The sequence below is a fragment of the Mercenaria mercenaria genome, chromosome 6 (genome assembly GCF_021730395.1).
Source record: "Mercenaria mercenaria strain notata chromosome 6, MADL_Memer_1, whole genome shotgun sequence".
Taxonomy (NCBI): Eukaryota; Metazoa; Mollusca; class Bivalvia; order Venerida; family Veneridae; genus Mercenaria; species Mercenaria mercenaria.
This window is the reverse complement of record NC_069366.1, coordinates 2,149,026-2,173,719: the sequence shown is the minus strand read 5'-3', so window position 1 is coordinate 2,173,719 and position 24,694 is coordinate 2,149,026. Positions and strand designations below refer to the sequence as shown.

The 24,694-nt window shown below is 36.5% G+C and overlaps 1 long non-coding RNA gene across 10 annotated transcripts in view; it reads left to right on the top strand.

The window, feature by feature from the left end:
• Positions 1–21,898, top strand: part of LOC123549840 (uncharacterized) — a 49,381-nt gene extending 27,483 nt beyond the window's left edge. For all 10 annotated transcript variants that reach the window (XR_008371230.1, XR_008371233.1, XR_008371228.1 and 7 more), the window contains 7 exons: positions 3,664–3,775; positions 6,626–7,220; positions 7,869–7,987; positions 13,438–13,642; positions 14,153–14,245; positions 16,678–16,827; positions 18,322–21,898. This is a non-coding gene — a long non-coding RNA (uncharacterized LOC123549840). The remainder of the gene's footprint in view (positions 1–3,663; positions 3,776–6,625; positions 7,221–7,868; positions 7,988–13,437; positions 13,643–14,152; positions 14,246–16,677; positions 16,828–18,321) is intronic.
• Positions 21,899–24,694: the final 2,796 nt, after the last annotated feature.

The following is a 24,694-nucleotide window of genomic DNA, read 5'->3' as shown; positions in this document are numbered from 1 at the left end:
TCATTACCCCGGGGTCGAAATTGACCCCGCCCCAGGAGTCACTTAATTTTACATAGGAAAATCTTCAAAAATTTTCTTAAAATAAACCAGAAGGCATAGAGCTTAGATATTTCACATGTAGCATTGCCTAGTGGACCTCTACAAAATATGTTCAAATCATGACCCCCGGGGTCAAAATTGACCCTGCCCCAGGGGTCACTTCATTTTACATAGGAAAAACTTCAAAAAAATTCTAAAAATAAACCAGAAGGCCTAGAGCTTAGATATTTGACATGTAGCATTGCCTAGTGGACCTCTACAAAATTTATTCGAATCATGACCCCCGGGGTCAGAATTGACCCCGCCCCAAGGGTCAATTGATTTTACATAGGAAAATCTTCAAAAAAATTCTAAAAATAAACCGAAAGGCCTAGAGCTTAGATATTCGACTTGTAGCATTGCCTAGTAGACTTCTACCAAATTTGTTCAAATCATGACCCCCGGGGTCAAATTGACTCCACCCCATGAGGTTACTTGATTGTACATAGAAAAATCTTCAAAATTTTCTAAAAATAAACCAGAAGGCCTAGAGCTTAGATATTTCACATGTAGCATTGCCTAGTGGACCTCTACAAAATTTGTTCAAATCATTACCCCTGGGGTCAAAATTGGTCCCGCCCCAGGGGTTACTTGATTTTACATAGGAAAATCTTCAAAAAATTTCTGAAAATAAACCAGAAGGCCTAGAGCTTAGATATTTGACATGTAGCGATGCCTAGTGGACCTCTACAAATTTGATCAAATCATGACCCCCGGGGTCAAAATTTGCCCCGCCCAGGGGTCACTTGATATTACATAGGAAAATCTTCAAAAAATTTCTAAAAATAAACTAGAAGGCCTAGATCTTAGATATATGACGTGTAGCATTGCCTAGTGGACCTCTACAAAATTTGTTCAAATCATGACCCCCGGGGTCAAATTGACCCCGCCCCATGGGGTTACTTGATTGTACATAGAAAAATCTTCAGAATTTTCTAGAAATAAACCAGAAGGCCTAGAGCTGAGATATTTCACATGTAGCATTGCCTAGCGGACCATTACAAAATTTATTTAAGTCATGACCCCCAGGATAAAATTGGCCCCGCCCCAGGGGTTACTTGATTGTACATCGGAAAATCTTCCAAAAAAATTCTAAAAACCATCAGTTTGACATTTAAAACGTGGCTCATATTATTTATTTGATATTCATGGAAGAATGATTTTCATGATGAAATCTTAAGTTGTGTTCGAATCTGGTTATCTGTAGTAAAAAACTAGGTCATCTGGTTTAATCAAAGAAGATCCTTGTGTAGGCAACAAGGACTGCATTTTTCATTTGATGTGCACGAAACTTGATCAGTATGTTTGTTATCATGAAGTCTTGAGTGGTTTTGAATTCGGGTCGTGTGGAGTCAAATCAAAGGAAAAGCTTGTTTGAAACTGGGTCAACTGCGATCAAAAACTAGGTCAGTAGGTCTTGAAATAGAAAAACCTTGTGACCTCTCTAGAGGCCATACCCTTGAATGGATCTTCATGAAAATTGGTCAGAATGTTCACCTTGATGATATCTAGGTCGAATTTGAAACTGGGTCACGTGCCATAAAAAACTAGGTCAGTAGGTCAAATAATAAAGAAAACCTTGTGACCTCTCTAGAGGCCATACTTTTTATGGGATCTGTATGAAAGTTGGTCTGAATGTTCAACTTGATGATATCGAGGTCAAGTTTGAAACTGGGTCAACTGCGGTCAAAAACTAGGTCAGTAGGTCTAAAATTAGAAAAATCTTTTGACCTCTCTAGAGGCTATATTTGTCAATGGATCTTCATGAAAATTTATCTGAATGTTCACCTTGATGATATCTAGGTCAGTTACGAAACAGGGTCACGTGCGGTCAAAAACTAGGCCATTAGGTATAAAAATAGAAAAGCCTTGTGACCTCTCTAGAGGCCATATTTTTCATGAGATCTTCATGAAAATTAGTGAGAATGTTCACCTTGATGATATCTAGATAAAGTTCAAAACAGGGTCACGTACCTTCGAAAACTAGGTCAATAGGTCAATAATAGAAAAAACGACGTCATACTCAAAACTGGGTCATGTGGGAAGAGGTGAGCGATTCAGGACCATCATTGTCCTCTTGTTTGTGATATAGGACCAATACTACAATAGACTGAATACAAATATAAAACTGAACCGGAGTTGATGTCCAGTACATCACTCATGAGTCACACACATTAAGTACAGAACAGGCAAAGTTCTGTTAAAATACAAGTCCAAGATATGTGACCTTATACACTGACTCTTAACATAGCTTTGTAGTCTCAATCCAATAGTCCTAGTACTTAGAAAGATTTTAAGTTGCATGCAAAACCTCAATATGAACTAAGTAGACAAATGGGTATAATTCTGTTAAAATAAAAAGTTCAGAGTTATTGGACTTGGCCGAGTGACCGTATGCAATGACCCAAAGGCATGTGTGAAGTTTCATTACAATACCCCTCAAGTACTTACAAAGGCAGAGAATTGTACTCTGTATTAACACATAAATTTTCTTAATATAAAAAGTCACTTAATTTTGTTAAAATACAAGTTAGACTTTCTAGGACCTGGACCTGTGACTATATTTACAGTCCTTAAAGACATGTGTGAAGTTTGAATCCAACACCGGGCACTTAAAAGAACCAGTTAGCTGGACACTGTATCTAAAACGTTCTCTTTGTCTGTTCTGGGGGTTTAATCTAATCCTGCCCCTCTGGTCAGATCGCTCTGTGTCTGTACAAGTAAAGGATGAATTTCGCGCCCTGTGTGGCTGCGTTTGCTGTATGTTAAGCGCCTTTGAACGTGTTTATCATGAAAAGGGCGCTACATAAAGCTGGTATTATAATAGTAATAATAATGAATAATTTTAATCAAATTTTTTAGTTAAAATTGGGCATAGCTCTGAAAGTATTGTTGACATAGTTCCTTGTCATAAATGTGCACACTGTCACTATATGCAAGTATTCCAAGTCTCCGTGGAATTTCTTTGATAGTGTTCCAAGATATTTGACTTTATCAAAAACTTTAACCAAATGTTTAAGTTAAAAAGGGGCTTAACTCTGAAAATATTGCTGAGAGAGTAATGCCCTGTGTCATACATGTGCACACTGTCTTTATAAACAAGTATTCCAAGTCTCAGTTGAACATCTTTGATAGTATTCAAGATATTTGACATTATAAAAAAAATTAACCAACGTCGATGCTGGGGTGAGTAGTATAGCTCTCCATATTCTCCGAATAGTCAAGCTAAAGTTGTGTTTCCTTCGTTAGGCTCTAGTAACCTTCAAAAGTCCACTATAGATAGGCAAAAACATGACTGCTGAATTAAAAAATTAACTGCAAACAAACAATATACACAATGTATATGTAACAGAACTGATTTCTGGGTTTTCTCATTAACAGAAATTCCCAGGAGTAAAATTACTTCTAGTCAATTTCAGATTGTACCATTTTATTCATTCACAAAAGTTATGACGAGTAAATACTCATTGGCGTAAATATTATCTGGAGCCCTGATTTGTGTTATAACATTTTAAATATATGTCTATAGAACTTTTCTGGATTTACTTGATTTTTAAAAAAAAAAAAAAGTCTCTTCTTTTGTAGTGAAACCTGTGAAGTTTTAGTGAAGCAGAATAGTTACAGATATGCAGGTCTTTGTTCAGCATGGTGTATATGGAAAACACAGTGGATGGCCAGCATAGAAAACATTTAATGAGTAAACAGATTATTCGTATATAGAACCATTTTCGTTTAGTCCAGCTGCATAGTTATAGCAGAACTGAATACATACATTAAGGTAGTGGACCTGTAATAGTAATAGTGTTATTACTAGAGTGACGCAGTGGGGTGCCCCGCCCTGCCCTTTTTAACTGCCACCACACTGCACTTAAAATGCGCATCCTGCCTTTGATCTGCTAAATCCCGCCCTTTATCCTGTAGACATGTCTCGCTGATTTTTTTATCAGCAAATTAAGTCACACAGTCGGCGAGAATCAATGAAGTGTTAAAATTAATCATAAGTGTATCTCAATGCAGTCTGATCCTACAGTAATTTCAACTGGAAAATGCAAAAATTTGATGAATTTCAAAGGAGGCAGTAAAAGTTTTCAGAGCTTCTCGGCCTAGTCGCATACCCAACTTTCAAAACCTCACACACAAGTTGTAACCAACATGACTGTATGTCTATCGTTACAAACAATCTGCAGTACATCTCTAATATCTAGTTTTCCGTTTATAAGACCTGAATTTTGTGCTCTCCCAGTCGCGGAAACTGATGACGAAAAAGCCAGTTTTCAAATCGCTGCAGATAATTTCCTGCAAATGATAGCCCCAACTGCTACACGGGTTCATACAACAGTAACATTGTAAAATCTGAAAATAAGCTCAAATATATGTGCCATCAGTACCATTTTTTCACTATTCCAGTTTTCCAGAGGCCCCTGCTAAAATGACAACTCCACTTTCAGCTAGCTCAGTGGAGGCATGTTTTCGCATCTGCAAGTCATAAATAGGCACAAGACCACAGTTATTTGCCCTTGGTTGACCATAATACGGAAGTGGTTACGCGGAAAATAGTTCCTCTGATTGTGGTGAATATTGGTGAAGTTTTGAGTGAAAGACCTGCAATAAATGGCATAATTTAATAGAGGAATTATGAAATAGTAGGTACATGTACAATTTGACAGAATGAGAATGTCAGAATATGCATAACATGACTTTTTGATAGGGCCTGTTTTGCCTGTTTGGGGCCATCTAGAGAGTGTTCTTCAAATGCATGTGATTTGGTTCAGAATGGTGGAAAAAAGAGCCGGTCAACCCCATGTTTAATGTGGCTGGAATCTTTAGCTCACCTGTCACATAGTGACAAGGTGAGCTTTTGTGATCACCCTTCGTCCGTCGTCAGTCCGTGTGTGCGTCAACAATTTCTTGTCTGCACGATAGTGGTTTCATTTATGATTTTATTTTAACCAAACTTGCACACAACTTGTATCACCATAAGATCACAGTTCCTTTCTTGAACTGGCCAGATCCCATTATGGGTTCCAGAGTTATGGCCCCTGAAAGGGCCAAAGTTAGCTATTTTGACCTTGTCTGCACAATAGCAGCTTTATTTATGATTTGATTTTTACCAAACTGGCACACAACTTGTATCACCATAAGGTCTTGGTTCCTTTCTTGAGCTGGCCAGATTCTGTTATGGGTTCCAGAGTTATGGCCCCTGAAAGGGCCAGAATTAGCTATTTTGATCTTGTCTGCACAATAGCAGCTTCATTTATGATTTGAATTTAATCAAACTTGCACACAACTTGTGTCACCATAAGATCTCGGTTCCTTTCTTGAACCGGCCAGATTTCTTAATGAGTTCCAGAGTTATGGCCCCTGAAAGGGCCAAAATTACCAAACTTGCACACAACTTGTATCACTACAAGATCTTGCTTCCTTTCTTGAACTGGCCAGATTCCTTCATGGGTTCCAGAGTTATGGCCCCTTAAAGGTCCGAAATTGGCTATTTTGACTTTTGCAGCCATATAGAGACTTCATTTATGGTTTTATTTGATACAAACTTCCAAAATATCTTCAACAACAATAAATCTTGGATTCTATGAGCAATCAGATCCAATCGTAGGTTCCAGAGTTTTTTTATATCTGATTACCTCCCCTGATTGTAATCAAAATGGATTTATATCAGTAAGTACTTATAGGACTTATTTGAAATTTCATTATTGTTATTAGTTGGACTGAGACAATCAGGGTAGATAACTATGGACTGATTTTATGTCAAATTACCTCCCTTTATTTCAAGTTAAAATGGGTATATCTCCGTAACTAATGAAGATACTGATCTGAAATTTCATTTATGTCAACAGATTTATTTGGCAGATCCTTCTTTTGTTCACTTACAATATTTTTTTTTATTACTTCCCTTTTACGTTACAATAAATAGCTTATTTTTAGTAACTTTTTTATTATTGGCCATAGGGAAAAACCAAGACCACTTTTCTGTGGTACAACATGGATGGTACCTCCAGTTTTTAGGTGTATTTTGACATATCTATACCTTGTAAGATTTTTTTTTCTTTTTGGTTAAATTTCTTCCCTTTGTTGTTCCTGTCCTTTGGACTTAGATATTTTTTCTGAGGGTCTTCTTGTCCTCAAGAGCAATGATAACAGGTGAGCTATATAGGGCCATCATGGCCCTCTTGTTTCTCTTGAATAGTTCTGTTGAGTTCAGGTATTTTTAGGGGGGTTGGAATGCATGCAAATTTGCAAAAGTGTCCAGTGCCTATATAGAATATAATTAATGTAAAAATAACTATGGTCTTAGGCCTGATATAATGGAAATTGTCAGAAAGTAAATTGTCAATATTTTTGTTATTTTTCAATCAACATTGCTGAAATTTTGACAGTGAATGACTGGTAGGCATAGAAATCTGGTAAATATTTAGACTAATTATTACATTTGATGAAACTGCTTCAGTTTGGGTAAAAAGTATACATGCACTTGAAAAATGTGAAAAATCCTACTTTCAGTTTACATATTTCTGGATTTTTTCTAATTTTGCAGGTGTTCATGCATGAAATACATTTTTATAAGTTCTTTGTTTGAAACCGGTATGTGGAAAACAGAATGGGGTATTACAAATGCCGCAATGTGATATTCTCTTGAATGTTTAGAAATTTGAGCTGCGGCCGAGGAAATCTCACCTAAGTCGGATATGTAGTTTTTCTATTCTTGTTTACATTAAATTGCTCTTTTGGTTACTTGAATTTACACAGTACACACAGTCTGAATAGAAAAGTATGTGTTATCATAATCTGTGCAAGAAAAATCAGTTCAAGGACTTGAAAATTGAACAGATAAGGCCTGAAATTGGCATATTTTAATTGATTTTGAAGGAAAACAGGCAGATTTTCACACACTAGACTTGCATATTGGTTTCCTTAATGCTTAATTGAACATAAATCATCATATCTGAGGTCCTGAATTGTATATTTACTTATTCTGTTGGATTTCTTACACTTTAGTACCTAAAAACCTGAAATGAGAGCACTCGGACAATGTGAAGTTTGTCGCATAGACGGGGATTGACCACCTTTGTACATATATGTCTACAGCTTCTCAGATTTGACCGAAGACAATTGTTCGGTGTTGTGAATGGGTAAATAATTCCTTTTTTAGATGCTTTTAATCAAGATCAGGTACTTTCTGTGATTTTGTAAAATTTAATAGACTTTGTTAAATTGCACCAGCAAGCGAAAAACAGCTAGAAAATAGAATTGTAGTGGAATAACATTATTTCAGCCAGTTTTGCCATAATGACTACTTTCTAAAGCATGTGTGGTAGTGAGATTACATTTATAATCAGTTACCATGAAATTGAACAGGAATTTGTTCATAATAGTTGATGCAGTAAGCTGTATTCCCACTGTGAATACTCAGTTCAGATTGTAGCTAATTTCACCTGAAAATAGTAAACATTGCTTCAGATCTAGCAGTCAGTAAAGCAAGGAAACTGGACAGACTGCTTTGTGATTGATAGTTTTGTTATTCAGACTGTTATGACACATTTTACATATATAAGACTTGAATTTGAGGTTTTATATTACATTATGACAGTTTCAGTATCGGGAAAGGAGATTGTGATATAAATATTCATAGAAAAGTTGCTTTGAGGGGCACTTTTTTGCATTTCACACTGTCTTTGCAGTCAGATTGTTTTGAAATATAGTTTGCACATACATACAATCATGTAAACTGATTAAGTATTCAATCTAAGAAATTATGACTAGCTTGACTCATATTTCAGATGTTGTTCGGCCGCAGGCCTTCCAATCACACAGAAGATCCTGGTTCGATCACACGAAGGGTCACTTCCATTGATATTAGTCACCGGAAAAAATAGGAGCACCAGTTGTAGTTTCTCAGGTTGATATTTATTAAGGTTTTTGCAGAAATTTAGCCAGTTTGGAACATTCAGCTGGCTGTGATGTACATTAAAATCATTCTTTATAGAGATAGGGGCTGCTTTTGCCAGAAAGCTCAGCTGTGATACACAATGTAAGATTTTGTGCAGTGTAAATGGTCATGGTGTGCATGTTTCATTTACAGAGTGCACTGAATGCCTTTAAACTATAAGATTTGAGTGAAATATTCATTCCAAAAAGACTCATAAACTTTTTAGTAAGCTCACATATTGGACTTTTCAGAGCTGTTTGGCTCATTATACCCCCACAAAACGAAGTTTGGGGAGGGGGGGCGGTATATAGGAGTGAGCTTGGCGGTCGGTCGGTCCGTTGGTTTTTGTGGTTTCTGGATGATAACTCATGACAGGCTTGACCGATTTGAATAATTTTTGGTACACAGATGTAACATCAGAAAATACAGGTCAGGTTTGAATTTGGGGTCAATAGGTCAAAGGTCAAGGTCACAGTGACCCTGAACAGTTAAACAGTTTCCGGATGGTAACTTGAGAACGCTTGGGCCTATGATCATAGATTTTGGTACACAGGTGTAACATCATGAAATACAGGTCAAGTTCGACTTTGGGGTCTGTAGGTCAAAGGTCAAGGTCACAGTGACTCGGAACAGTTAAATGGTTTCCGGATGGTAACTTGAGAATACTTGGGCCTAGGATCATAATTTTTGGTACACAGAAGTAACATCATGAAATACAGGTCAAGTTCGACTTTGAGGTCTGTAGGTCAAAGGTCAAGGCCACAGTGACTCGTAACAGTTAAACGGTTTCCAGATAATAACTTGAGAACGCTTGAGTCTAGGATCTTAAATTTTTGTACACTGGTGTAACATGATTAAATAAAGGTCAGGTTCGACTTTGAGGTTAGTAGGTCAAAGGTCAAGGTCACAATAGCATGAAACAGTTAAATGGTTTTCGGGTGATAACTTGAGAACGTTTGGGCCTAGGATCATGAAAGTTGATAGCGAGGTTGGTTATGACCAGCAGATGACCCCTAATGATTTTGAGGTCAGCAGGTCACAGGTCAAGGTCACAGTGACCCGGAACACTTAAACGGTTTTCGGACAATAACTTCACAACGCTTGGGACTAGGATCACGAAATTTAATAGGGAGGTTGGTCATGACCAGCAGATGACCCGTAATTATTTTGGGTTCCAAAGGTCAAAGGTCATTTAAACCTTTTCCGGACAATAACTTGAGAACGCTTGGGCCGAGGATCATGAAACTTCATAGGGAGGTTGATCATGACCAGCAGATGACCTCTATTGATTTTGAGGTCAGTAGGTCAAAGGTCAAGCAAGTTCAGCTTTGACCTTGGCTTAGTTCTGTGACAAGGCCATATTGTGGGGTATTATTATAAATTCGTCACTTCTGTGACAACTCTAGTTTTACCTAGGGTAGCCATAAATGAATGATCACTGAAAAGTACATGACACATATATTTACAAAAGCTATTCATTCTCATATTTGCCACATACTGGGCTGCAAATTTGACAGCTACAGGATTTTTCTTAGTTCACATTTTACTTTTTTGTACGAGTAGACTACGCGTTTCGACGTGCTTTTTGTAATATGAATAGTTTTCCTAAAATTTGAACAGTGATATTGTAATCAAAGTTGAAGTGGCTCTTAATTTGGATAGATATATAATAAGGAAACATGCTGTTTTTTATTTTGGGTCTCAAATCTCATCAAACAAAAAAGTTATAGAATTTTGCGTTTCTTTTTTCATCTGAAAAGTACGTGAAACTTTTTATTGCTCAGATTTGACAGATACCATGTGTAACATTGGAAGCTGTCAAATTTTAGTGCATAGTTCAACAAAGGTGTAACTTTCAGATTTAATTTGCTATACATGTGAGATTGTACTGGTAAAATAATTTTTAGTTTGAAGAGAAAAATAGGTCTAAGTAGGCACAAGACCACAGTTATTTGCCCTTGGCAATTTGACCACAATACGGAAGTGGTTATGCGGAAAATAATTCCTCTGTTTGATGGTGAATATTTGTGAAGTTTTGAGTGAAAGACCTGCAATAAATGGCATAATTTAATAGAGGAGATATGAAATAGTAGGTACATGTACAATTTGACAGAATGAGAATGTCAGAATATGCATAACATGACTTTTTGATAGGGCCTGTTTTGCCTGTTTGCGGCCATCTAGAGAGTGTTCTTCATATGCATGTGATTTGGTTCAGAATGGTGGAAAAAAGAGCCAGTCAACCCCATGTTTAATGTGGCTGGAATTTTTCCTCTTGAATAGTTCTGTTGAGTTCAGGTATTTTTAGGGGGGTTGCACATTTTCACCTTTTGACACGCCTAGCTCAGAAAGTATTTGATATAGATTCATGAAACCTTGCATGAGTCTTAATCATGATATGAACTTGCACACCTATTTTTCATTTGGGTCTGCCCCTTATTTTCAGAGTTATTGCCCCTGAAATAGTCAAAAATGCACATTTTTACCTTGTGACATGCCTAGCTCAAAAAGTGTTTGATATAGATTCATGAAACCTTGCATGAGTCTTAATCATGATATGAGCTTGCGCACCTCCTATTTTTCATTTTGGTCTGCCCCCTGTTTTTAGAGTTATGGCCCCTGAAATAGTCAAAAATGCACATTTTCACCTTGTAACGCACCTAGCTCAAAAGGTTTTAAATATAAATGGTTGAAAACTTGCATGAGTCTTTATCATGATATAAACTTTCACACCTCTTATTTTTTGGCTGGCTCCACCACACTGGTTAGGCAAAACGACAGTCCTCGCATTGTTACGTCAGACCGAGCGTATTTGACCGCCAAGGCTCGAGAAAAAATGGCGAATTCAGATAAGGATATTCAGGTGAGGCATATTTCTTCCCTTGTATTTTCCATCGTATGCACAATTTACTTAAATGACCAGTCTTACGGAATATCCAAACCATCTCTCCATTCGCCGAAATATTTTATTTTACTAGAAACAGAATAGTTTCGGAGTAAAACGCAACAAAGTTTAGCGAGTGACGTTCTAGTGGCGATGAAACATGTAAAATTGTTCACACTTTGTCCTCTGTTTATCAATATCAACGTAATTCAGCCATCTTCTGGTACCTGAAGACACTATATACATCTGTAATGGGTTGCTACAGAACTTATTTTGACGAATGTATTCTTTATGCCGTTTAAACGCACTTTTTAAAATGCAACGTTAGGGGATACCGATCGCAATACACCGTTGATGTTCGAGAACCACTTTTCGTAAATGATTTTTACCTAAAACAAACGCCAGATATGTACTTATCCTTTAACAATCAATTGTCATGAACATACACTCACGGGGGTCGAACTCACGATCTCGCGATCCGTACATCTTTGCTCTCCCTATTGAGCTAAGCGGGCGAGACTTTGAATTCAGTTGCCCTACGTACTAGTACGGCCTGGTTAATTCCAATAACCTTATATCAAACTGTTTATTATCAAAACACTTAGGTTAAACAACTGCCGTGTACATGAATTTGATATTCTTTTATCATATACTTGAGAAAAACATCATATCTTGAATCCAAAAATTAAATGCTTAACAAGAAAAAGACTTTCACAAATTTTACTACTTATAATTAATCTTAAGCTTTTCGGCGTACTGAATGATATACAAGGGTGGATACTTGCATGGAATATAAGTCGGCCATTTAAAGGTTCGTGTATGAAATAATACTGAAAATATCACACTGACCCTGACCTTGGGTGAGGCTAAACGTGGAATCATCTTTAGGCTTATTAAATAAAAACTGATGTAAGATCTGGGCTGATGCACATAAATTCATTGTCCAAATTATATCAAATTACAAAGATATTACATTTTTCTAAAGATTTATGTTGTAAAATTATAATTATTTATATGGCACAAAACCACAAAATATGTTTTCTTGGTAGGTGCAATTATTTCATAGAGAAGTGAGCTAGACTAACAATTCTACTCAAATGTGAGGAAACGTGTAAACTATAATATTATATAGTAATCCACTTTTTCTTAAAGTTCACTTTTCTCCGTCAGCGGTTTATTTTCTTACAGAGTAAGAGGTCCTTTATGCAAGAACTGCTTATCGCATACCATTCTTGTATCCAAGTCGTTCTGCATATGAATGCACACATCTGCAATGATCGCGACACCTATTTTCCATGAAATTGTGACCACAAATTGGGTACGTTTAGGTAATACCTGCATAGAACACCTGCAACACGTTGACTTGAATTGATCTGGTCCTTTCTGCCGTTCAAGTTTGTCTTTTCTTGTGAACATGTTTTCCGATTATTTTGTCAACATGGATCAAGAAATGTATTTTCTTGTGAACGTGTGTTCCGATTATTTCGTCAACATGTATCATCAAATGTTTAACACTGTCACTAGGCTATAACATAAACGTGTGTTTTATCGTTTGTTTTACGGTAATGTGATTCGTGACACATACAGAACAGGCGATTTCGTTCCCCTGCATGGATCTGCTAAGCAATAACGTTGCATTTTAAAAAGTGCGTTTAAACGGCATAAGGAATACTTCCGTCAAAAATTATTTCGTTAGCAACATTACTCTTATATATAGAGTGTTTAGGTACCCGAAGATGGCTGGATTACGTTGATATTGATAATGCGATGATAAATTGTGTCCAATTTTACATGTCTGTTTGTTATTTGAACATTACACAACAAACTTTGTTGCGTTTTACTACGAAACCATTCGCTTTCTAGCGATATAGTATATTTCGGCGTATGGACAGATGGTGTGGATATTCCGTAAGACTAGTCATTTAACTAGAATGTGCATACAAGTGAAAATAGAAGGAAGAAAGTAAGCCTTACCTGACCATTGGTGTCAAAATTCGCCATTTTTTCTCGAGCCTTGGCGATCAAATACGCTCGGTCTGACGTAACAATGCGAGGACTGTCGTTTTGCCTAACCAGTGTGTCCACCCCCTATTTTTAAAGTTATGGCCCCTGAAATAGTAAAAAAATGCACTTTTTCACCGAATTATATGCCTAGCTCAAAAAGTATTAGATGTAAATTCAGGAAACCTTGCTGGAGTCTTTATCGTGATGTGACCTTGCACACTTGGCATTCTTCTTGAAAGTCTTAGCTCTTATTACAGAGTTATGGCCCGTGAAATAACCAAAATAGTGGATTTTTTGTTTGTGATGCTCATAGCTCAAAAAGTATAGGGCCTAGAATAATGAATCCTTTTTATAAAATGTTTGTTGAGGCTTTACCCCATTAAGACTGCAAACATTTGAATTATTGCCCCTTATTTGTGACAAATGTACCAGTGGGGGGCACACCCTGTGTCCTAAAGACACATTCTAGTTTTTTGTTCGTTTTTTTTTTCACAAAAACAATGGACTGAATAGATTAATTTGGACATTTTAGCCTTTCATAATAAACAGCTTCCCTGAGAAAAGAGAAAAAAGTACAAGTGAATTAAAGCACATTGAGGACAGTACATGAGATAACAAAGCACATTGAAGTACATGAGATGACAACGATATTTTCATTCACACCCGAGTCCATGGAGGCAGTAAACAGTTTCTAGCCCTGCAGTCGAATTGGCCAGGGTCAAACTCAGAAATATAAGGTAAGTTAGAAAATTGGATAGATTATTGGTCATGTAAATAATAATGAATGAAAGTTATCTGTAAATCATTAGAATCAGAGGACATTGAAAATTAATTGTTCAGCCAGTCAATGCTGTATAGTGAGAACCTGCTGAGAAATGGCGGTGAATGCAAAACTATGTCTTTTTTCAGCTGGTCAGGAAAATAGACGCACATTTGACAGGGGCCTCGATAGATTGTAAATATCTCAAAAACGGTACGGACGGCACATACTTCTGAATACATTTTCAGATTCTGGTGTGTCTTGGAATTCTAGAGCAGTAAACTAAATGATTATATCATTTGCAGGGAAGTTCCTATGGCTTTTTGAAGTTTGGCAATTCTGTGTGTTTTTGTCACCAGATTTCAAGGCCATTTTCAACAGAGGTCCAGCCTTAGTTATTCCCAAGATGACAGATGGAAATTTGTTTGACTATGTTTTGAATGAAGTCAGTCATTGTGAATCCAAAAATATATGTTTTCTTTTTCAGGTGTGCTTCATTACAGTTACAGATCAGTTTGGTTATTCGGGGCACCACGACTTGTTTTGGGACTGCGAAAAAACTGTTTATTGCCACCTTAAGGTATTTTATCAAGTTTTCAGCATCACAATATGGGAATAAGTAGTCATATTTCAGACACATGCATGTAGTGTCAGGAAAAGGAAAGCTTTCATAAATTTTATTCATATCTTGTATGTGAGAGCTAATTGAAAAAGGGAGGTAATAAAAACTTTGAAAATAGGCACTTTTTACAAAATTATTAAAGTTTGATTTTTTTTGTATGGAAATGAATTTCAGATACTTTATAATTCATTTTCTGATAATAAATATCAAGAATAAAATAATTTTAAGTATAATTTGTAGAAAATTTAGTGATTTTTTTTTTTTTCAGAACAAATTATGGCCTCTTCATTTTTTACAAAAAGTCATGACAATGAGTGTTTACAAAAACTTAGAAACAGTTTATTCAGAAAGTGTGAGGAAGTTGGCCAATGTCTGATATGGTCAGGACCATGTGATCGTTATGGCTTTGGCTATGTCAGAACCATGTTAGATGGAAAACGGGTCAAACTGTTATATCACCGCCTAGCATTTTACCTGTCTGATCCAACAGTGCAGCTTGACAGTCAAATTCATGTGTCACATCGATGCCATAACCGACTCTGCATTAAAGTATCACACCTTTCATATGAACCATAATCAGTTAACAATAATAGAAAGTCATGTCTTTATGTAAAGAATGTAGTGGTCATCGGAGCTATGGGATATGTATTTTTACCGGTAATATATCTTAATATTTGCATGTTCTCTCACTTTTGCAGAGTTCCAGTTTTCAAGTTTTGTTGCTGTTGTTGTTGTTATTTCTACTACTGTTTTTGTAAAAGTTTAGATTGCAAGTCCATAGTTATGTTCACCAGATACACCAGATGTAGCAGCCAGATCTGTACAGGGAATTTTGGTATTGTAGGTGGCTCGCTGTTCTTTTTCTAAGGAAGTATTGCGAAATTTTGTACTTTGGAAGGTCTTGCTAGCTGCATGATAATTTTTAACTTTGTCCCTTTGTCTCAGCTGAAGAAATATTTGACTGCTGCTTTTGACTTTCATTCCAGCAGCCCTTGCCAGTCGAAGTGTTGCAACACCATGGCCCAGTGTTCTTGAATGGGTTGCCGAATGGCAGAGACCGGAAAAGTTTCGACTCCAGCCTGTAGATTTTGGTGCCAAGTTATAGACACTTGAATGCATGCTCTCACACATGTTGGTTTTGTTAGTTTGCATATGCTCTTGAGCCCTTCAATGCCAAAAATCCTGTTGATCTCTGCCTGTATGGTGTTTAGGTCTGTGTTTTTCAGTTCCAGTTGGATGCCATAGGGTAGTGATTTAGTTGTGTAGTGTTGTAGGTGGTGAATGCACACTGTTGAGTTTTCCCGACAGAATCTATGGTTACCGCTTAGTCATCGTGTAATGTATTTAATGGCTAAACAGCCTTTGTGTACAATGTGTTGCCCATGATATTTTAGAGCTCTGAGATGCTGTAACTCTAGTCGTACCCTGGCATGGATGCAAGCAGCAAGTTTCTGCATGTAGATGGATTTTGTGTAGTGTCTCGGAATACTTTGCAGTCTCAATGAACGTATGTTTTTTTTCAAGTGTTCATAGCCGATGGACCAGGCACTTGTAGTGTTTGAAATATATTTTTTTGTCCCGCTTGTAATCATTCATAGCCTTTGCTACTTGTGTGCTTGCATCTGTAGTTATGGATTGTATTTTTACTAGTCCAGATTGTGTTATTTTGTCGAGGCTTTCGTGTAGGAGTGATCGCTCACTGGAAGAAACTGAGGCCTCTGATTGGTAGTTTTTTGTGCAGTTACTTGTATGATTGCAATTCTTTTTCCTGCAGTGCTTGTTAACAATGGCAGTATCTATAGGTAGAGATCTAGATGTTGAGTGATCAATTGCGACTCCGAAGCTTTGTTGTGCAGCCTCAAAGCCTCCACGAGGTCTTCGTGAAAATGAAACATCGAATTGAATGTTGACGCCATTGCTTGTTCCGGCAGTTTCAGACACACGCTTTATGTACCTTTGATTTTCTAACAGTGCTTGTTCATTCAATGCAGTCACTTTCTCACTTAATTTGTTCATCTTTGTTTGAAGGCATGGCTTACTTGGTGGTTTTATATTCAGACAAGACATAACTAGAGACAGATCCTCAATGCCAACTTTCGATTTCATCACAGGCAAAAGTAACATGTCATTGAATCAGTGCCCCTTAAGTTGGACCTCTTGAATTTGTTATTGTAATGTATCTGATATTTCAAGTGTTGGTGTTTTAAACTTGCAGGTACTACATACAGCTGACAGCATTACTGTTAATCCTTTTCTTTCATTAATGTTTACAGAAATAGAAGGACAGCTACACTTATGGACCAGCTGAATAAGCTGCCGTAACTTTTCTATGTTAACAATAATGTTTTCATCTATGTCACCATTAAGAATTTTATTCTGCTTTGTTTCAGATTGAGGTCTTAGCCTGTACGGAAGTGTATTTACAGTTGTAGTATCCGGGTTTGCATTTTCGGAAACATAAAGAACATCCCTTGCTTCAGTAGTGTTCAATCGCTGCAGTTGAAGGTCTGGAGTGTCAGTCATTTCAACATTCATAATAGGTAAATTCTGCTTCTGCTTTCCTACATTGCCACTTTTAAACTGAGTCCAACGTTTTCCATGAGAATGCTTGTAGCTGTGTTTCCTTTTCAAGGTATTTCCTTTAAACATTTTTGTAGATTATTAATCCAGATTTTTACAATAATTTCAATACACTATTTCACAGTGGAGTCTAAATCCTAAGTGATTCTACCAAAAAAACAAAGATGCTGCATTTGGAGTGGCTTATCACTGGGTTATTGTTACAAAAATTGAAAGCTGAGTTGGCTTATCAGGGTCTTTGGTATTGGATTACATTATTAATGAGGTTCTTGACACTCTCTGGACTGTTTGTCTTTGGACATTGTGCTGATTTTGAAACAAGACCAGATGGATTACTTCCCTTTATATACAAGGTAATTTTTTCAGTCTCTCTTACAGCAGCTTAAGGTTATCTTTACATTTATAAGGTGCTAGTTAAAGAGTTGCTACTTCATTTAGGCATGTGTAGGCATATATCTGACATATTTCTAAAGGGAACCAGCCAGTTGACATAACCAGAAGTGACGAAAACCGCTCAAAGCTGAAAATTTTAGCCGAGTCGCATACATATTTCATTGTTTTTCCAGAAAGGTAAGTGTCCTGTGCACTTATATGTCATTTTCAGACTTTCTACTCATACAGAAGGAAGAATCGAGGGGTCACAAATATCCTGGATAAGATGTAGAAGAAAGGGAAGCTTTTAAACAGGTATACTGTTTGTAGACATTTATGGCTAAATCTTGCTTGGAATTTCACAAGATTATCATGTTGGTAAAATGCATAATGCACAGTGAAAACTCAACACCAGGTTTGTTTTTATAGTTATTTTTATTACATGATAGTAGTACTGCTTGAATATGGTAGAATGATAGTTATCAGGCAAGATTTATTGTCTCTTTAAGGAGGCAGTAAACAGTTTCTAGCCCTGCAGTCGAATTGGCCAGGGTCAAAATCAGAAATATAAGTTAAGTTAGAAAATTGGGTAGATTATTGGTCATGTAAATAATAATGAATGAAGGTTATCTGTAAATCATTAGAATCAGAGGACATTGAAAATTAATTGTTCAGCCAGTCAATGCTGTATAGCGAGTACCTGCTGAGAAATGGCGGTGAATGCGAAACTATGTCTTTTTTCAGCTAGTCAGGAAAACAGACGCTCATTTGACGGGGGCCTCAGTAGATTGTAAATAGCTCAAAAACGGTGCGGACGGCACATATTTTTGAATACATTTTCAGATTCTGGTGTGTCTTGGAATTCTAGAGCAATAAACTAAATGATTCTATCATTTGCAGGGAAGTTCCTATGGATTTTTGAAGTTTGGCAATTTTGTGTGTTTTTGTCACCAGATTTCAAGGCCATTTTCAACAGAGGTCCAGCCTTAGCTATACCCAAGATGACAGATGAAAATTTGTTTGACTATGTTTTGAATGAAGTCAGTCATTGTGAATCCAAAAATGTATGTTTTCTTTTTCAGGTGTGCTTCATTACAGTTGCAGACCGGTTTGGTTATTCTGGGCACCACCACTTGTTTTGGGACTGCGAAAAAAATGTTTATTGCCACCCATTGCTTTTTAGCGAAAACGAACTACACACAATTGTCATGATGTTGTATGCAATTTTTCCATAATTCCTTAAAAAAAGCTGACAATCAGCGTATTTTTTATGATAAGTAACATCAAAATTTAAGGAACTAACTCTGGTTTATCCTATTGCATCAAGTAAACAAAGTTAAAAACACTTCCAGACGACATTACAAAAGTGTACCAGTATCCGGATAGTTCATTTTGGATATATTTTTGTACAGAGTTTTATAGCACTATTCTGTTAATGAAATATTGACAAAAGACCTAATCAATGTAAAATGAATTTTGTTAAATATTAGTTTACAATGTGACCTGAAACAGACCTTTTCATTATGTTGTAACATGTAGCATGGTTTCAAGCTTATATACATTTATAAAGGCCTCCACTATATCATATTCACATGAACAAGCTGACATCCATAGCGACATTTTTAAGAAAAAGGCTTGAATGTTCTGACCAGAAGTACAAAGTAATGTTAAAACCCATTTGTAAATTGTTACTGGTTTTTGGAAGATATCATTTACAACTTTTAAATTATTCTTTGATAAGTGTGCAATAATATCGTAAGTGTTTTTTGAATACATTACTATAAACATCTGGAAACGCAATTACGGTAACTTTTATTACGCCCCCCTTCGAAGGAGGGGTATATTGTTTTGCAGATGTCGGTCTGTCGGTCGGTCGGAATGTAGACCAATCCGTTTCCGGATGATAACTCAAGAACTCTTGGGCCTAGGATCATGAAAGTTGATAGGGAGGTTGGTCATCATTAGCAGATGACCTCTATTGATTTTGAGGCCAGTATGTTAAAGGTCAAGGTCACAGTGACCCTGAACAGTTAAACCGTTTCCGGATGATAACTCAAGAACGCTTAGGCCTAGGATCACAAAATTTTATTGGGAGATTGGTCATGACCAGCAGATGACCCCTATTGATTTTGAGGTCAGTATGTCAAAGGTCAAGGTCACAGTGACCTTGAATAGTAAAATGGTTTCCGGATGATAACTCAAGAACACTTGGGCCTAGGATCATGAAAGTTGATAGGGAGGGAGGTTGGTCATGACCAGCAGATGATCCCTATTGATTTTGAGGTCAGTATGTTAAAAGTCAAGGTCACAGTGACCCTGAGCTGTTAAACTGTTTCTGGATGATAACTCAAGGACATTTAACTCAAGAACACTTGGGCCTAGGATCATGAAAGTTGATAGGAAGGTTGGACATGACCAGCAGATGACCCCTATTGATTTTGAGGTCATTAGGTCAAGGTCACATTGGCCAGGAACAGTTAAACGGTTTCTGATCTTCTTGTCCAAAACCATAGGGCCTAGGGCTTAGATATTTTGTATGTAGTACAATCTAGTGGTCCTCTACAAAGATTGTTCAGATTATTTCCCTGGGGTCAAATATGGCCCCACCCTGGGGGTCACATGGTTTATATAGACTTACATAGAAAAAAACTTTGAAAAACCTCTTGTCCAAAACTACAGGGCCAAGGTCTGTGACATTTTGTATATGACATCATCTAGTGGTCCTCTACTAAGATTGTTCAAATTATTCCCCTAGGGTCAAATATGGCTCCACCCTGGGGGTCACATAGTTTACACAGACTTATATAGGGAAAAACTTTGTAAATCTTCTTGTCCAAACCACAAAGACTATGGCTTTGATATTTTGTAATGTAGCATCATCTAGTGGTTCTCTACCAAGTTTTTTCAAATTATCCCTCTAGGGTCAAATATGGCCCCGCCCCAGGGGTGACATGGTTCATATAGACTTATATAGGGAAAAACTTAGAATCTTCATGTCCATAACTTATATCATTCAAATTTGGACCATATGTGTAGTTATGAATGGCAAGATGAACCTTGACATGAGTTGACCTTGATCTTGACCTAGTGACCTACTTTCTCATTTTTGTAGCTACAGCCTTCAAATTTAGACCACATGCATAGGTTTGTGTACCGAAAAAAACTTTGATCTTCTTATTGACCTAGTGACGAGTTGACCTTGATCTTGACCTAGTGACCTACTTTCTCATTTTTGTAGCTACAGCCTTCAAATTTAGACCACATGCATAGGTTTGTGTACCGAAAAAAACTTTGATCTTATTGACCTAGTGACCTACTTTCACATTTTTGAAGGTACATGCCTCAGATTTGGACCACATGCATAGTGTTTTTGTTCCCCAATAAAATTTGACCTTGATTTTGACCTAGTGACCTTCTTTCACATTTCTCAAGCTACAGCCTTCAAATTTGAACCACAAGCATAGTTTTGTGTACTGAAATGAACTTTGATCTTCAGATTGACTTAGTGACCTACTTCCACATTTCTGAAGGTACAGGCTTCAAATTTAGACCAATTGCATAATTTTGTGTTCAGAAATAAAATTTGACCTTCATTTTGACCTAGTGACCTACTTTCACTTTTGTCAAGCTACAGTCTTCAAATTTGAACCACATTTTTGTGTACGGAAATGAACTTAGATCTTGAGATTGACCTAGTGACCTACTTCCACATTTCTCAAGCCACAGGCTTCAAATTTGGACCGCATGCATATTTTTGTGTTCTGAATTTAAATTTGACATTGATTTTTACCTATTACCTACTTTCACATTTCTCAAGCTACAGCCTCCAAATTTGAAGCATTTGCATAGTTCTGTCTACCGAAATGAACTTTGACCTTGAAATTGATCTAGTGACCTACTTTCACATTTCTCAAGCCACAGCTTTCAAATTTGGACCACATACACATTGTTTTGTATCGAAATGAAATTTGACCTTGATCTAGTCTTGAAATTTGGAACATTCAAAAATGGCTCAGTGGATGGTGCCAAGATCACTCTGTAATCTCTTGTTAGGTTAGTAGGTAAGAGGTCAAGGTCAGATTAAACCAGAATAGTAATTTTTGTTTACAGTGAGCATATAATTTCTGTTCCTTGTGCAATTACTTAATGCATCAAGGGGTGCATTTCGTGTTCGACGAGCTCTTGTTTAAACAATTATAAAATGCAACATGAAACTTTCGAGAACATTTTTCTGCTTTTGTAATCAATCAGTAATAAATCTTGAAAAAAGTTTAACTTACTAGAAAAAAAAGAAAAAAAGTTTGGTCCTAGTGTGACTTAAACCTACACCCTCCTGAAAAAATTAGTCAAAGTAGGTTTATGGTAGGAATTAAATACTCTTCAAAAGGAGGTACACTGTTATGGGTCCATTACTTTTAAGTTTTTTTTAAACAAAACAAATTTTACAACTGAAGGGAGGTTACTCGCTTTTTAAAAAGAACACTTAAAAGCCCTTAGTAAATGGAATTTTATTAAATTAAGGAATTAGTTTCAGGCTACTCTAAAGTGATGTAAAATTTTAAGATAAAAAATTTAAGGTAATATTTCTTGTTCAGTCTAAACATTTTATTTACATGCATGGATTCACCAATGGTAAATAAAGAAAAGTATGCACTTGAATTTTAGTAGATATTTCTATAAAAATAATTAGGACAGTCGATTGTTAGGCACTGTGTATTTACCTATCGATTTTCATTTGTCATATTCTCCTTGTTGTAAGCAACTTCAAAATTTGTTATTTTTTGAGGTTGTGTTTACCATTGCAAATAAATGCAAAGGAAGTGGAGATCAACATGTATTTCTGAACTAATGAGAAGGGGTATCTCTGATTTTCTCTTATTCTGCATTACTGGCTTTTCCAATAAACTATATTTGGCATTTCTACCATATTCAGCGAAGTCAGGAAGTATAACGATGAAATATTTGTTTATTGAATATTGTTTTATAAATGCTTGATAGAGTTGCCTCTTTTTTACAGACTGGGGTCATGAAGGTAAACAAGTATGCAAAATATCAAGCAATATCTCAATGTACTTTGAAAATATTTGGGGTGGTACGCAAACTTTTAAACATTTGTGTGACGCTCACGCTCGCGCTAACGCCGACGCAGGGGCGAGTAGGACAGCTCCCCTATTCTTCGAATAGTCGAGCTAAAAAAATTGTTTTGTTTCGTCAAAGCATTCTAACATAGACAATCTACTTTCGATTTCAAAATCTACAAGAAAATACAATTTAATGTTTCGCCAATTTGTTTATTCTTGAGAAATAAAATCATTTTTTAAATCAGTAGTAATTAAACAAACCAGTAAGAGCTTCTTTTCCCGATAACTTATCCGCTTACTGACTGCAAAATTCAACCCATGTGTCATCATGAAACACAGAATGGGTGACGGTTTCATTTTTTTTGCGACCTATATCATAAGCAAATTATCCAAACCTGTCAAAATTCCAGAAAGGTTACGATTTAGAACGAAGTTGTATGTATATGTCTGCATTTTTCGCCATCGCAATTCTGCATCATTTTGATCTTGCCGATCTTCGTAGTATTTTTTTGTTGAACCGAAGTCCATATTTTCAAGAGCAAAGTCGTAGAAGCGTTGTTACAAACAGGTCACGTGTGTTCGCCAACAAGTGCCCAGAATGAATTTAGGATTCTTCCGCGAAGTCTCGCGAAGGATTAACGTACTGCACATATCTTACTCGGGCCATTTAAAATGAAACTGTCATAATTTAATTTCACCGATGTGGTAAACTCTTTGATAAGAGACACTCCAATGCTTTCAGAGGTACCCGACTCTAATAAAATACTAGCAGTATGTTCTGGAACTATATTTTGTCTTTCGCTGGATGTTACGCAAGCTTGGTAAGCCTGCGCAATTCATGAAATGCACAGCGTAATAAATTTGTTATTTGCGCAATGATTTTAAAGATTATGTTTTGAAATGGGCAGAGTAACAAATGGATAATTTGGCTAATAAGTTACTATGTAGTTTTTATTTGAATTTGTGAATATCATAATTGCTATTTTGTGACAAAAGGGCATAAAATTAGTCACCATAATCATATGCGCAAATGTATACCAAATGATCCGCAGAATCGTTATGCGTGTTTATGCTTAATGAGTTACCGCGAAAGAAAATACATGGCTTTATTAGAGTTTGCACAATTACACTTCATAAATTTGACAGATTACATCGTAAATTGGTCATAGCAAATGGGATTAACATAACTGAACTTCATCCGATCAATGAACTCTTTGAAATTAGAGACAATCTAATCACGGGTACTAAACAGTGCCTGCGGTACTGACTGTGCCGACGAGGATTGAAGGCACTTCGCTTCCTGTACCGCAGGTACTTCGTCAATGTTTACAAAACGAGCGAGATCGGTGAGTGATTTTGTCATTTTTGTCATTTTGTTACTGCATGGAGTATTTTTTCAAAAATCGGGGAATGTAGCGGGGTGTAGATGTATCTTATCTACATATCCATGCTAAAATTTGTGGCAAATGATCAATTTCCTAGAAACGTAAGGACAAATAAGTTCAGAATGAAACGTGATTTTTTCACATCAATGACTGTTTAGACTCGATTTCTTTTCGCTGACCCAAACGATGTCGTCTCTGCCGTCGTAAATTATATTTATAAATGACATGAGATCTGCTAAAACATAAAATGTGTCCAGAAAATTCCGAATTTGAACGTTATGCCACTTTTGGAAAAGTGCCGCAGGCATTTTGACGATGCCGCAGCCCCTTCGAGGTGCCGCAGGCGCTTTCAAAAAGTATCGGGGACATAAATTTGGCCGAAACTAGACAGATGGAAGAACAGAGAAACAACATTTCCTTCAAGAAAACGAAAAGAAAAAGGGGTGTTGAATAGTATGCAGTGGAATGCAAGTCAACTGGAGTCAGGTACCCTCATATTGCCACATTTCAGAAAGCGGTTCTCAGAATAAAAACCCTATGCTGCTCGATATGTTGTTGTTGTTTTTTTTTTCAAAGTTTTGTTTGCAGGGAATAAAATAGGTTTTTGCGTACATGTGAAAACTATTAAAATTCTCCCGTTTGATCGTTTATGAGCTATACTTATTAAGTTCTCCATTTTTCTGAAAACATTTTTAAAATATTTTTTTTTTTGTAGATATACTTAATATTTCCAGGAAACGTTAGGCTATTAAAATAACTACAGTAAATTTCAAACATCGATATAGTTTCTGATTTTATACCGTAATAACTGTCTAGCTAGTAAATGTCAGCTGTCCACAATGGGCTCTTACACAAATGGTATCGAGATTATAATGTGAATCATCGCAATAATATTTACAGGAAACTTTTGACTATTGAGACTCTTATTAGAAAACTTCGCTTTATCACGATAATTTCTTGAAGTATCCTGACAGCTACCTACCTATCTC